The 12,279-nt window shown below is 43.4% G+C and overlaps 1 pseudogene; it reads right to left on the bottom strand.

The window, feature by feature from the left end:
* Positions 1 to 414: 414 nt before the first annotated feature.
* On the bottom strand, positions 415 to 7,949 carry LOC100138279 (pregnancy-associated glycoprotein 1-like; annotated as a pseudogene).
* Between the last annotated feature and the right edge of the window lie 4,330 nt (positions 7,950 to 12,279).

Below are 12,279 nucleotides of genomic sequence, written 5' to 3' on the forward strand. Positions count from 1 at the left end.
TGCTCCACGCCTCACAGGGCAGTGGGTGCAATCCTCTCCCAGCTGCACAGACCTCTCCAGACCCTTTTAGGAACCTGGTAGAGCCCTGGTCAGAAGGCCTGGGGATTATGAACCCATGGGTTATTTGAATATCTATCTGCATGTGTGTTTGTTTGTATATGTGTTTTTATGTGTGTTTGTATGTGTCTCTGTGAGTGCTTGTGTGTCTCTGACTAGCTATGCATGTTTTTATGTGTCTCTGTGTAGGTTTATATGTGTCTGCTTGTGTCCTTCAATGTGTCTGTGTGTCAGTGTCGTTGTGGGTGGTGTATATGTCTGTGTGACTGTGTGTCTGAGAATGCATTTGTGTGTGTCTGCCTGTGTCCATGTACAGTAGCGGGAGCATCACTTGAGCTGACCCTCAGAGGGAGAGGCTTACTGGTCCATGTGTACACTCCAGTCACCCGTTTGGATCAATGGTACCCAGTTGAGTGCTCCCTTGTAGTAGGATTTATCCACCCCACCAAACATCACCTCACCGCCTTTCACCTGCATGTGAAGAGAGAAGAGAGGGGGGATCCTTGGAGGACAGTAATAACAGCACTGTCTGAGAGCTGTGATGGTCCACTTATCAAGGCCTTAATAAAGGTCCCCGTGTACAGATGCAGAAATCGAGGCTAGGAGCTATTGAGATCTAGACCAAGGTCGGTTACTGGCTAATTAGTGGCACAGAGGAGGATAGAAGCTGAGTCACCTGGCTGGGCTCCACCCACTCTATCTTCTGAAGATGCCCTACCTTCTGTGACCTGAGTGCTCAGACACACTCAGAGGACACGGTGCTGAAGCATATTGGCTTTCTCCTTGTCCAGCTTGTCATTTTTAAGGAAAATCAAAGCCTGGGAGTTCTAATGGTATGGGTTCAGGACAACCAGATTTCGCTCTGCTGGCCTATGACCTCTACTGTTCAAAGGGCGCCACATTCAGAAGGCACCCCACCTCTGCTCTGCCTGTCTTGAAATACCTTGTATTTCTTGAACAAGAGGTCCCACATTTTTGTTTTGTATCCCACACTTTAATTTTTCACTGGCTCCTGAAAATTAGGTTGCTGGCCAGGGCTCCCAGTGGAATGCTAATGAGGAAGGAAAGATATCCACCATCCTTCTCCTTCCTTCCTGATCAAATTCATAAGCAAATCATACTGCTTTTTCCTCCAAATTCTTTCAGGTGGCCTTCCATTAGTCTTCCTCCTCACTCAACCCCCTAGACCAAGTTACTGGTCTTGAGCCCAGGAACAGGGTTGTGTTCCAATAAAACCAGTGGTGAAGCCAGGTAAAGCCCTGGGGCTATGTTTATCCTGGGTTATATTATCTCTCAGGATTCTTCTTTATCAAGTGTTCAATAATTTTCGTGCAACTGAAAGCATCTTATAGCTAATTTGGAGAAAGGGAGTGTCCATCTCAGACTTACTTGCTCAAGTAGAAGGCAAAAACAGGCTCAGAAATGTCACCTTGATTCTTCAGGTTGTCAAAGATGGGGATAGCTCCAAAGACGTATATGTTGGGGTAGTTCAAGCCCAGTTCAGTTCAGTTCAGTCACACAGTCGTGTCCGACTCTTTGAGACCCCATAAATCGCAGCATGCCAGGCCTCCCTGTCCATCACCAACTCCCGGAGTTCACTCAGACTCACGTCCATCGAGTCAGTGATGCCATCCAGCCATCTTATTCTCTGTCGTCCCCTTCTCCTCCTACCCCCATTCACTCCCAGCATCAGAGTCTTTTCCAATGAGTCAACTCTTTGCATGAGGTGGCCAAAGTACTGGAGTTTCAGCTTCAGCATTATTCCCTCCAAAGATATCCCAGGGCTGATCTCCTTCAGAATGGACTGCTTGGATCTCCTTGTAGTCCAAGGGACTCTCAAGAGTCTTCTCCAACACCACAGTTCAAAAGCATCAATTCTTCGACACTCAGCTTTCTTCACAGTCCAACTCTCACATCCATACATGACCACTGGAAAAACCATAGCCTTGACTAGACGGACCTTTGTCGGCAAAGTAATGTCTCTGCTTTTCAATATGCTGTCTAGGTTGGTCATAACTTTTCTTCCAAAGAGTAAGCATCTTTTAATTTCATGGCTTCAGTAATTTTGGAGCCCCAAAAAATAAGGTCTGACACTGTTTCTACTGTTTCCCCATCTATTTCCCATGAAATGATAGGACCAGATGCCATGATCTTCGTTTTCTAAATGCTGAGCTTTAAGCCAACTTTTTCCCTCTCCATTTTCACCTTCATCAAGAGGCTCTTTTGTTCCTCTTCACTTTCTGCCATAAAGGTGGTGTCATCTGCATATCTGAGGTTATTGGTATTTCTCCCAACAATCTTGATTCCAGCTTGTGCTTCTTCCAGCCAAGGGTTTCTCATGATGTACTCTGCATATAAATTAAATAAGCAGGGTGACAATATACAGCCTTGACGTACTCCTTTTCCTATTTGGAACCAGTCTGTTGTTCCATGTCCAGTTCTAACTGTTGTTCCTGACCTGCATACAGGTTTCTCAGGAGGCAGGTCAGGTGGTCTGGTATGCCCAAGATGCCATCAAAAGGTACACCCTCACACTCGTATTCCACAACGCTTAGACCGAACAGCTAGTCAGTACTTACAAGGTCCCTTATCTGTGGGAAAGAAGGGTGTTCCCACTTACAGATACAAGAAGTGGGGCTAGGACTGGGCTGGGTACATTGCCATTATGTCCTCAGAGAAGAATTGAGGCTGGGCTGTGTTTTTAGTGGACCTCAAACGGTTAGACCATGCTGGAAGGAAAATTTGTGTGTCATTTGTGAGAGGCTGTAAATTTTAAAACATCTGCCCCTCTGAAAAACACCACCTGAGTGAGTCAAATTGGCCTTGTGGCTTCTGTACAGGTGGGGTAACCTAGAGTCAGGCCAGGACCTATTAGTGCCCCCTTGTGGACAAAATGAGTCGAGAGCAAGGTAGCCTTTTCTGTCAACACTGTGACCTAATAACAGGAATGGAGTGAATTCTCTGTAAGGTACTGTGAATTCTGCATCTGTCCAGGAAGACAGAAGCCAAAAACATAGTCTTTCTTGCAGGTATCAAGAAATTGCTGCCTGGGATATTAACTTTTGGAGATATGTGTGTATTTGTGTGAGTGTGTATGAGAGAGAAAGTGAGAGAGGGGAACTACTCAAGTACTTTGGGGAGGCAGGCCATACGTTTTATGAGACTCTCAAAGGCACCTAGAGTGAAAACTCATTTATCAGGCCCCTTGACATCTCCGGCCTCCAGTTTCCACTATGGATACCTGAAGCCCTTGACTGCCCCAAGGATCCCCAGATCAGTTTTATCCTGTCCCTAAACACCCTACAGCAATTTCAGTCCTGAAAAGCCAACCCATCTCCACCGTTTACAACATGTGTGACTTCAGCAAGGCCCTTGCTGTCTGCACCTCAGTTTCCTTATATGTCTCATGAGCTAATCAAACCACCTGCTGTGTGGGGCTGTTGCAGGATTAAACCAAGTACTACTTGAAACTGCCTGGAACAGTCTGTGAATATAAAAGTAGGTGATTTTTTTTTTCCCCTTTTCTCGGTCCCAGCAAAATGAGTCTTGAACTGCTCATGGGCAGAGGAGCTGCAAGTCCATACCTCAAGTCACTCTCTGGGTTAGCTAATCTGTTTGCTTGTGTGTCACCATGGGCACTGCCTCCCCAGGGACAGGATCCTGTGGATAAGATGGTCAATACCTATGGGAGTTAGGCTAGGAAGGGTCCTGCCAGATGGTCCTGCATCTGTTTTTCAAGCAGGGGTCACTCCATAGCCAGTCCTGACTCAGCTTCTTTTTACATGTTACCCGAACAGTGTTATAAGTAAGAAATCCCTTCAAGCTCCCAGATCCATAGGCTATCCAGAAGGTCTTTTGGGTAGGCCGGAAGGTGGAAGACTTGTAATGTCTGAACCTAACTTGTGTAGCTGCAGACACAAGAGATGAGTGTCATCAGGTGCCAAGGGTGGAAACAAGGTGGCAGGGCAAGTGAAGGATGGTCCGGGTACAGGGTGTCTGTACTCACAACAGGCTGGACTGGGGCAAAAGAGGGAGGGCACCCACAAGTCAGATGAGCCTGTGTCAAAGATAACCTGGAATTCCTGAGGGGATGTTCCAATGGTGATGTTACCCATGTAGAGCATCTACAGATAGAAGGAGGGAGTGGATTAGTGAAGAACTGGCTACCCTCTATTCCCACACTGATGTCTCCCTCTGGGTGCTATATATCTCTTGAGATCACTTTCCAACCACTGTGAAGCTCACAGCCTTTGATCACAGAGGTGCTTGCATTTGATTTTTTTTTTTTCCTATGCTACATTGTATGCAGGATATTGATTCTATGACCAGGCATTGAAGTGGTACCTCTTGCACTGGAAGCTCAGAGGCATAACCACGGGGCATCCAGAACCATTGGACACCCAGGGAAGTCCTGGTGCCTTCATTTGAGAAACTCTGTAGTCTCTTCAAACCCAGCCTTTGCACCCCCTTCTCCAGGAGGTCCTTCTTGATCAACCCCAGCCACTCCCTCTAAACTTAGACCACATCCAATCAACACCACACAAGTGACCCTTTCATTTGACATGTATTTACTCTTTGCCTATCTCTGAGGCTGGCATGGGCATTCTTGAAGACAAAATAAGTCCTTTTTCTAATCAAAAAACAGTAACCACTATGTGAGATTCTTATGGCCTTACACAGAATACGGGTTCAGTAACTTTTTACTGCTGTGGTTCTTGCATCTGTGGAAACTGAATTCCTCTGTCTGGTTATTCACAATTGCTTTGCAGTTGGTTCTATCTTCTGATCAGAGATGGTTCACTCTTCATCTGTAACTAGTTCACTCCCTTAGTTCAGAAGGAACTGCTGCTGCTGCTGCTTTGCTAACTTGCTTCAGTCGTGTCCGATTCTGTGCAACCACATAGACAGCAGCCCACCAGGCTCCACCATCCCTGAGATTCTCCAAGCAAGAACACTGGAGTGGGTTGCAATTCCCTTCTCCAATTCAGGAAACTGAAAATTGAAAGTGAAGTCACTCAGTCATGTCCAACTCTTAGCAACCCCATGGACTGCAGCTTACCAGGCCTCTCTGTTCTTGGGTTTTTCCAGGCAAGAGGACTGTAGTGGGTTGTCATTGCCTTCTGCTCAAAAGGAACAATCTCCCTCAAACTAATGACACATCTTTGACACAGAAATGGATGTTTACTTGCCACCTGGTAATTTCTGGGCCCAGTCACCAAGACAAGAGTTGAGGATGATAGTGCCTTCTCCTCTGCGTGGGGCCTCTTTGGCCCAGTGCTTCTGCTCCTGCAGGAGCCCCAGTGACAGCCTCCCACCTGGCATCTCCAGTTGAGCCCCAGTGGGAGGCTAGAGCACCAGGGGATGCTTTGGAGCACCATCCTCCCAAAACATTCATATCCGTGATGTTCTTTAGGGGGTGAATAATTATATTTGAGCCACGAGAAGAAATCTGAGACAGTTTGTAAGCATGTTCCTTGAGGAAATTGTTCAGCATGTTTTTTTCACTGAAGGTATTTCTCATGGTCTTCACTTTCCTTAGAGGTATTTTTTCACTGAACATTTGACAAAGAAAACAAAGAAGATGCTACAATTAGATGTCAGTGTCAAGGTATAACTGTCATTGCAATGGCACTGTGGATTTTCTAATCATTTTTATAATTCAACTTATTATCAGAATTTTATGCATCATTTCAGTTCAGTCACTCAGTCATGTCTGACTATTTGTGACCCCATGAAACATGCCAAGCCTCCCTGTCCATTACCAACTCCCGGAGTTCACTCAAACTCACATCCATCAAGTCAGTGATGTCATCCAGCCATCTCATCCTCTGTTGTCCCCTTCTCCTCCTGCTCCCGATCCCTCCCAGCTTCAGAGTCTTTTCCAATGAGTCAACTCTTTGCATGAGGTGACCAAAGTACTGGAGTTTCAGCTTCAGCATCATTCCCTCCAAAGATATTCCACAGCTGATCTCCTTCAGAATGGACTGGTTGGATCTCCTTGCTGTCCAAAGGACTCTCATGTGTCTTCTCCAACACCACAGTTCAAAAGCATCAATTCTTTGGCACTCAGCTTTCTTCACAGTCCAACTCTCACATCCATACATGACCACTGGAAAAACCATAGCCTTGACTAGATGGACCTTTGTTGGCAAAGTAATGTCTCTGCTTTTCAGTATGCTATCTAGGTTGGTCATAATTTTTCTTCCAAGGAGTAAGTGTCTTTTTTTTTTTTAATTTCAAGGCTGCAGTCACCATCTGCAGTGATTTTGGAGCCCCCAAAAATAAAGTCTGACACTGTTTCCACTGTTTCCCCATCTATTTCCCATGGGACCAGACGCCATGATCTTCATTTTCTGAATACTGAGCTTTAAGCCAACTTTTTGACTCTCCACTTTCACCTTCATCAAGAGGCTTTTTAGTTCCTTTTCACTTTCTGCCATAAGGGTGGTGTCATCTGCATATCTGAGGTTCTTGATATTTCTCCCGGCAATCTTGATTCCAGCTTGTGCTTCTTCCAGCCCAGCGTTTCTCATGATGTACTCTACATATAAGTTAAATAAGCAGGGTGATAATATACAGCCTTGACGTACTCCTTTTCTTATTTGGAACCAGTCTGTTTTTCCCTGTCCAGTTCTAACTGTTGCTTCCTGACCTGCATATAGGTTTCTCAAGAGGCAGGTCAGGTGGTCTTGTATTCCCATTTCTTTCAGAATTTTCCACAGTTTATTGTGATCCACACAGTCAAAGGCTTTGGCATAGTCAATAAAGCAGAAATAGATGTTTTTCTGGAACTGTCTTGCTTTTTCCATAATCCAGCAGATGTTGGCAATTTGATCTCTGGTTCTTCTGCCTTTTCTAAAACAAGCTTGAACATCTGAAAGTTGATGGTTCACGTATTGCTGAACCCAAAGACATAGGTTTGAATAAAGATTCTGTTCTGTAATGCTGGGTAAGCCATATGACCATGTGGGTTCTCAGTCTCCCCTTTGGTAAAATAGTGGAATGTAATGATTCAAACCCTCCAAATAGGATATCTTGGGGATAGTGAAGTGATGGATATAAGGTGCCTGATAAATAGGAAGTCTCAACAATGACAGCCACTAGCATTGCTGTTGCCATTCCACTGTATCCTTCTCATAGAAGCTCAGGAAAGGAGGCAGAAGGGGGATTCCTATCCTTTTTTACAAGGGAGGAATTAGAAATGCAAGAGGCTTGTGAATTGGCTGTGGTCACACTGCTTGTCAGATATAAAACAGTGTATAAGTAGCTCTCCCAATGTTTCTCCAAGGTGAAAGAGAAGAGATAGTTGAAAAAAGAATCCAGGAGATAGGGAACAAGTTATAGAAATGTAGAGGCTTGAGAAGGAAAGATGAGTCAAATGAAAAGTTAAAATAAAACAACACAGAGAGAAATACACTCAGAGCCTTCCGAAGAGACGGAGAGATAAATGACAGTGATACAGAGATGCAGACATAGACATATACACACTGAAATAGAGAGGGAACAAATAGAACATGCTAAATAAAATGTAGAAAAGTGCTATTCCACAGGACCACACCTACATCTGCATTGACTGTGCACTGAACAATTGCAAGGAGTTCCAATTTCAACAGGTCATGACATGACTGGACCCCAAGAGTTGTGCAGTTATGCAAATCTACACCAAGACCCTTGGGACCCACAGTTCCTATAGCAACGTACTTATCAATAAGTAAAGGTTGAACTTTAAGATTGTCAAGGAAATATTCCATTCCCTTCTAAAACGGATAAATATAATAATCAGATGAAAAGAAAAATCACAGAAATGAATATGATGTGGCTTACAGTCTCCATACTTACATGACCCTGCAATCTGAGAAGGCTACCAGGTTGAGGAGCGCAAGCCACTTCATGCTTCTCTCCTGGCTCCAAGTACTCAGGAAAGTTCAGGTTCTTAGCATGTAGTGGTGACCCAGAGTCCCTAATTATATATGCTCTAACATGCTGAAGTTTAGGCCTTTAGGCCAAAAATAGGTCTGAAAAAAACACAAAGGTCTCGACAAAATCTCTCCTTCATTAGTGTCCTTGGTAAGTGGACTTTGAAGCTTCTCAGAATACAGAGAATTCAACTGCAATCTCTTCCTTGAAGGTTGGTTGGAAAATCAAACTGATCTGTATGGACATCTAAGAAGATGGAGAACCTTGCCTTCCTGGAGAAAAAAACTGCTAAGAACATCATGAAAATGGATACTAAGGACCATGCTTGACATTCATGGTTTCATGTCATCTTCCTAGCCACTTCATGAGATATGCATTGCCGGGAGCCAGCACAGGAGATCCCACCCATGACAAGGTCATGTGGAAGAGACCTGACAGGCAAGGCTGATGAAGACTCGAGGGACTCCGTTGACCTGCTCGAGCAGCTACCCTGAAACCAAAGTCTGTCTGTCTACTGTTTACTATATTATGCCTTTCACCAACTCTTCTGACATTAACAGGGGGCTATCCCTGACCAATGGCACCCCACTCCAGTACTCTTGCCTGGAAAATCCCATGGATGGAGGAGCCTGGTAGGCTACAGTCCATGGGGTCGCTAGAGTTAGACAGGACTGAGTGAGTTCCCTTTCACTTTTCACTTTCATGCATTGGAGAAGGAAATGGCACTCCACCCCAGTGTTCTTGCCTGGAGAATCCCAGGGACAGGGGAGCCTGGTGGGCTGCCATCTATGGAGTCGCACAGAGTCAGACACGACTGAAGCGACTTAGCAGTAGCAGCATCCCTGACCACCTTTCTCTGAAGAAAATCAACTTAGGGCTCTAGTTAATAAGTCTCTTGGGCATGAAAGGAATATTTTAATTCAAACCCCTCTGTTGGCATTTTAGCTTGCTTGGCGGGTTTATCCATACTCTTGCAACTAACTCACATGATTGTTCACAACTTCCCAACCATAAAAGGCATGGGAAGCCTGAGCATTCTAAAAGTCCTAATGGGCATAGAGCCCTTTGGGGGGTGAAAAATTATTAGAATAGTACTGGTGAAGGGTTTCATTGTTGAGCCAATGCTTGCTGCCAAGTTTCCATATCACTTATCCATTGTGTGCCTGGGAGTGCATTAGTTAATATAGTTAGAATGTAGGAAAAACAAGTAGTAGCCTTGGCATTAACAACATTAGACCTTTGAGTTAATAAGTTCTTTTTGTTGTTGTTGTTGTAACCCACTGCACCTTTGCTCCATAAGAATGTAACTTTATTTAGTACTTTCTGAGGCTGACACAGATTGAAAAAATAAAGAAAAAACACTTTAAGGGAAAACAAGTTTTCTGGTTGACCAACCTTTACCAGAAAAGTGTCATAAAATGTCAACAGGCCTCCGGGCCAAAAGATAATGTACATAACATAAGACCCTTGTAAATGGAAAGGTATGTAGAAAACATCCTGGTTTCGATAAAGGTCAAAACTGATGGAATGTTGAGCTGACTCTGCATGACTCTGCATCTTTCACTTTTGGAAATGTGTAACTCAGGGTATAAAAGCTCCTTTTAAAAATAAAGCTGCAGACCCCACTTCACCTAAGCTTGGTCTCCCCGTGTCATCTTTCACTGACCTGTTCATCCTGAAGGTATCCCTGGACTCTACTGAGGCTGGACCCTGACAATGCGTTGCTGTCCTCATTGGAGAGGAGATTGCTAGGAGGATAAGTTGTCAAATTGCGAAGTGAAGACTTCAGGGACAGCCCAGGGACATACAACAGGCTTTAGGTAGTGGGTCTAATGGCAGATATCAGGGGCAGTCTATGATGTCAGTCTGCATCAAAGATTTAGGGCAGAGTAGTACTTCAATTGTATGGTTTCAGTATTGGAAGAAATGTCATATGCATCCACAAGGTATTTTATATCATCCAAAATGTACAAGTAAATAATGTGTTCTGGGTTCTGGGTTAAAGGCTTCAAAGTCAAAGTTGATCAAGACAAAAGTAGGCTTTATCTTAAGATAGTCTAGTTCTCACAAACTCATGGCCCCAGGAGGCCCTGGGCAGCACAGAACCCTCCCAGCACAGCACTGGAAGCAGGCTTTCCTACACTTCAACCATGCTGGAAAGCAGACCAGTTGACCATGTTTTCAAGATCAGTCAGAAGTTGCATATTTATGTACAATGTACTGATTTTAATATTAGCAGCTAATTTTTTTTCCCAAAGGGTGGGGGGGGGGAGTAAACAACAGTGGGAATGAAATCTCCACAGTGATGTGCTTGAATCAGCCTTCAGTCTCTGCAGGTTTTTATTTCTCGCCTAGAGTTGGGAGTGCAGTGGGGACAGAGAGGAATTTAATTCATGTTGGTTGATTTACAAAGAGATTGAATGCATACTGAACATGTGTGTTTCCTTTCTATTTATAAGGAAATATCATCAGGGACATACAAACCAACGAGTTTAACTGCTGAAGATAAATAGATATATTTCTGATATAATTTCCTCATAGGGTCTATGCTGTGAAAAATTTTGTCTGCCAAATCAAATATACAAAAAAGACAATTTTGAAATGTCTTCCCAATCAAAGAAGACAAAACAACAGTGGCAGCCAAGCAAAGACAATCTTATTGAATGACTCATCCAGGACTCCCAGGGCCTATTCCTGCATGAGATCTATCAATGACTGCCCCTTGAATACAACAGGAGCCTCTCCTAGTCACCAGATGTGTGTAGATGGGGCACTGTGTCATAACACTCATTTTTGCACATTGTTTAAATTCAGTTCTGGTGGTTAAATCCCAACAAGGGGACTATGACATAACTGACAAATGACACAAATATATGCCCTTTGAACTATGGTGTTGGAAAAGACTCTTGAGAGTCCCTTGGAATGCAAGGAGATCAAACCAGCCCATCCTAAACAAATGATTCTTGAATATTCACTGGAAAAACTGATGCTGAAGTTCAAGCTCCAATTCTTTGCCCACCTAATGGGAAGAATTCACTCATTGGAAAAGACCCTGATATTAGGAAAGATTGAAGGCAGGAAGAGAAGGGGAAGACAGGATGAAATGGTTGGATGGCATCACCAAGTCGATGGACATGAGCTTGAGTAAGCTCCAGGATTGGTGATGGATAGGGAAGCCTGGCATGCTGCAGTCCATGGCGTTGCAAAGAGACCGACACGACTGAAGGACTGAACTGAACTGAACAAATTGAGAACAAAGACTGATAAATCGAATTGCATCAAGTCGTGACTAGCTGCCTATAACAACACATTACTTAAGTGGCTTTAAAATTCACAATTATGACTACATTCAGAGTGGAATATCTTCTAAGGAAAAACAAAAATACTGCCCATCCAAAACAAAACCAAAAAAAATCAAAAGAAATACAGGAAAGAAATCTGAAACTATATTCAAAAACTTATTATTCCTCATATTGCTTCTGTTATTGTGACAGAATCATATATATGTTAACAGGTAAAAGCAACACAAGAATTAAAACTAATGTTCTGATGTAAGCCTTTCAGTGGCTAGAAAAAGAGGTTCACTCATAACATAAATAACTTTAATTAAAACCCTGCTGTCTTAAACCTTGAACTGAAAGCATAAGTTTGTACCAACTAATTATATTCCTTTTAATTTAATTTTTTAAAGGAAAATGTGTCTTTCCTACTCTGACCAATGTAAAGCCTACAAGCAATGACAACTTGATAACAGTGACTATTCTGAGGTCTAACGTGTAGCTTCTAAATGCATTTCCCATCAGACTATGCATGGATTCTTAAAGAGATGGCTGATTTCAGGACTGGGTATAGAAATGCACAAAGTAATCTTGGGAATCGTGAAGGATCAGAAAGCTAAGGGACTTCAAAGACCAATGGGGAATGGACAGAAAGTTTAGGTCTCCAAATGAAAAGCCAAACATCTACCAGTTTGTTGGGCAGAATGATGTTTCTGCTTCTCAACACACTATGTTTCTCATAGCTTTCCTGCCAGGAAGCAAATGCCTTCTGATTTCATGGCTGCAGTCACCATCCACAGTGGTTTTAGAGGCTAAGATGAAGAAATCTGTCACTGCTTCTACCCTTTCTCCTTCTATTTGCCATGAAGGATGGGGCTGAATCCCGTGATCTTAGGTTTTTAATATTTAATTTTAAGCTGGCCAAATATGTCCAAATGTTAACAGGCAACATCCAATTTGTCACTGTGATAGATTGCTAGGGCACCAACTCATCATTCTGAGCACTGAGAAAGGAAAATAATCATCA

This window comes from Bos taurus, chromosome 29 (assembly GCF_002263795.3).
Source record: "Bos taurus isolate L1 Dominette 01449 registration number 42190680 breed Hereford chromosome 29, ARS-UCD2.0, whole genome shotgun sequence".
In the NCBI taxonomy this organism is placed as follows: domain Eukaryota; kingdom Metazoa; phylum Chordata; class Mammalia; order Artiodactyla; family Bovidae; genus Bos; species Bos taurus.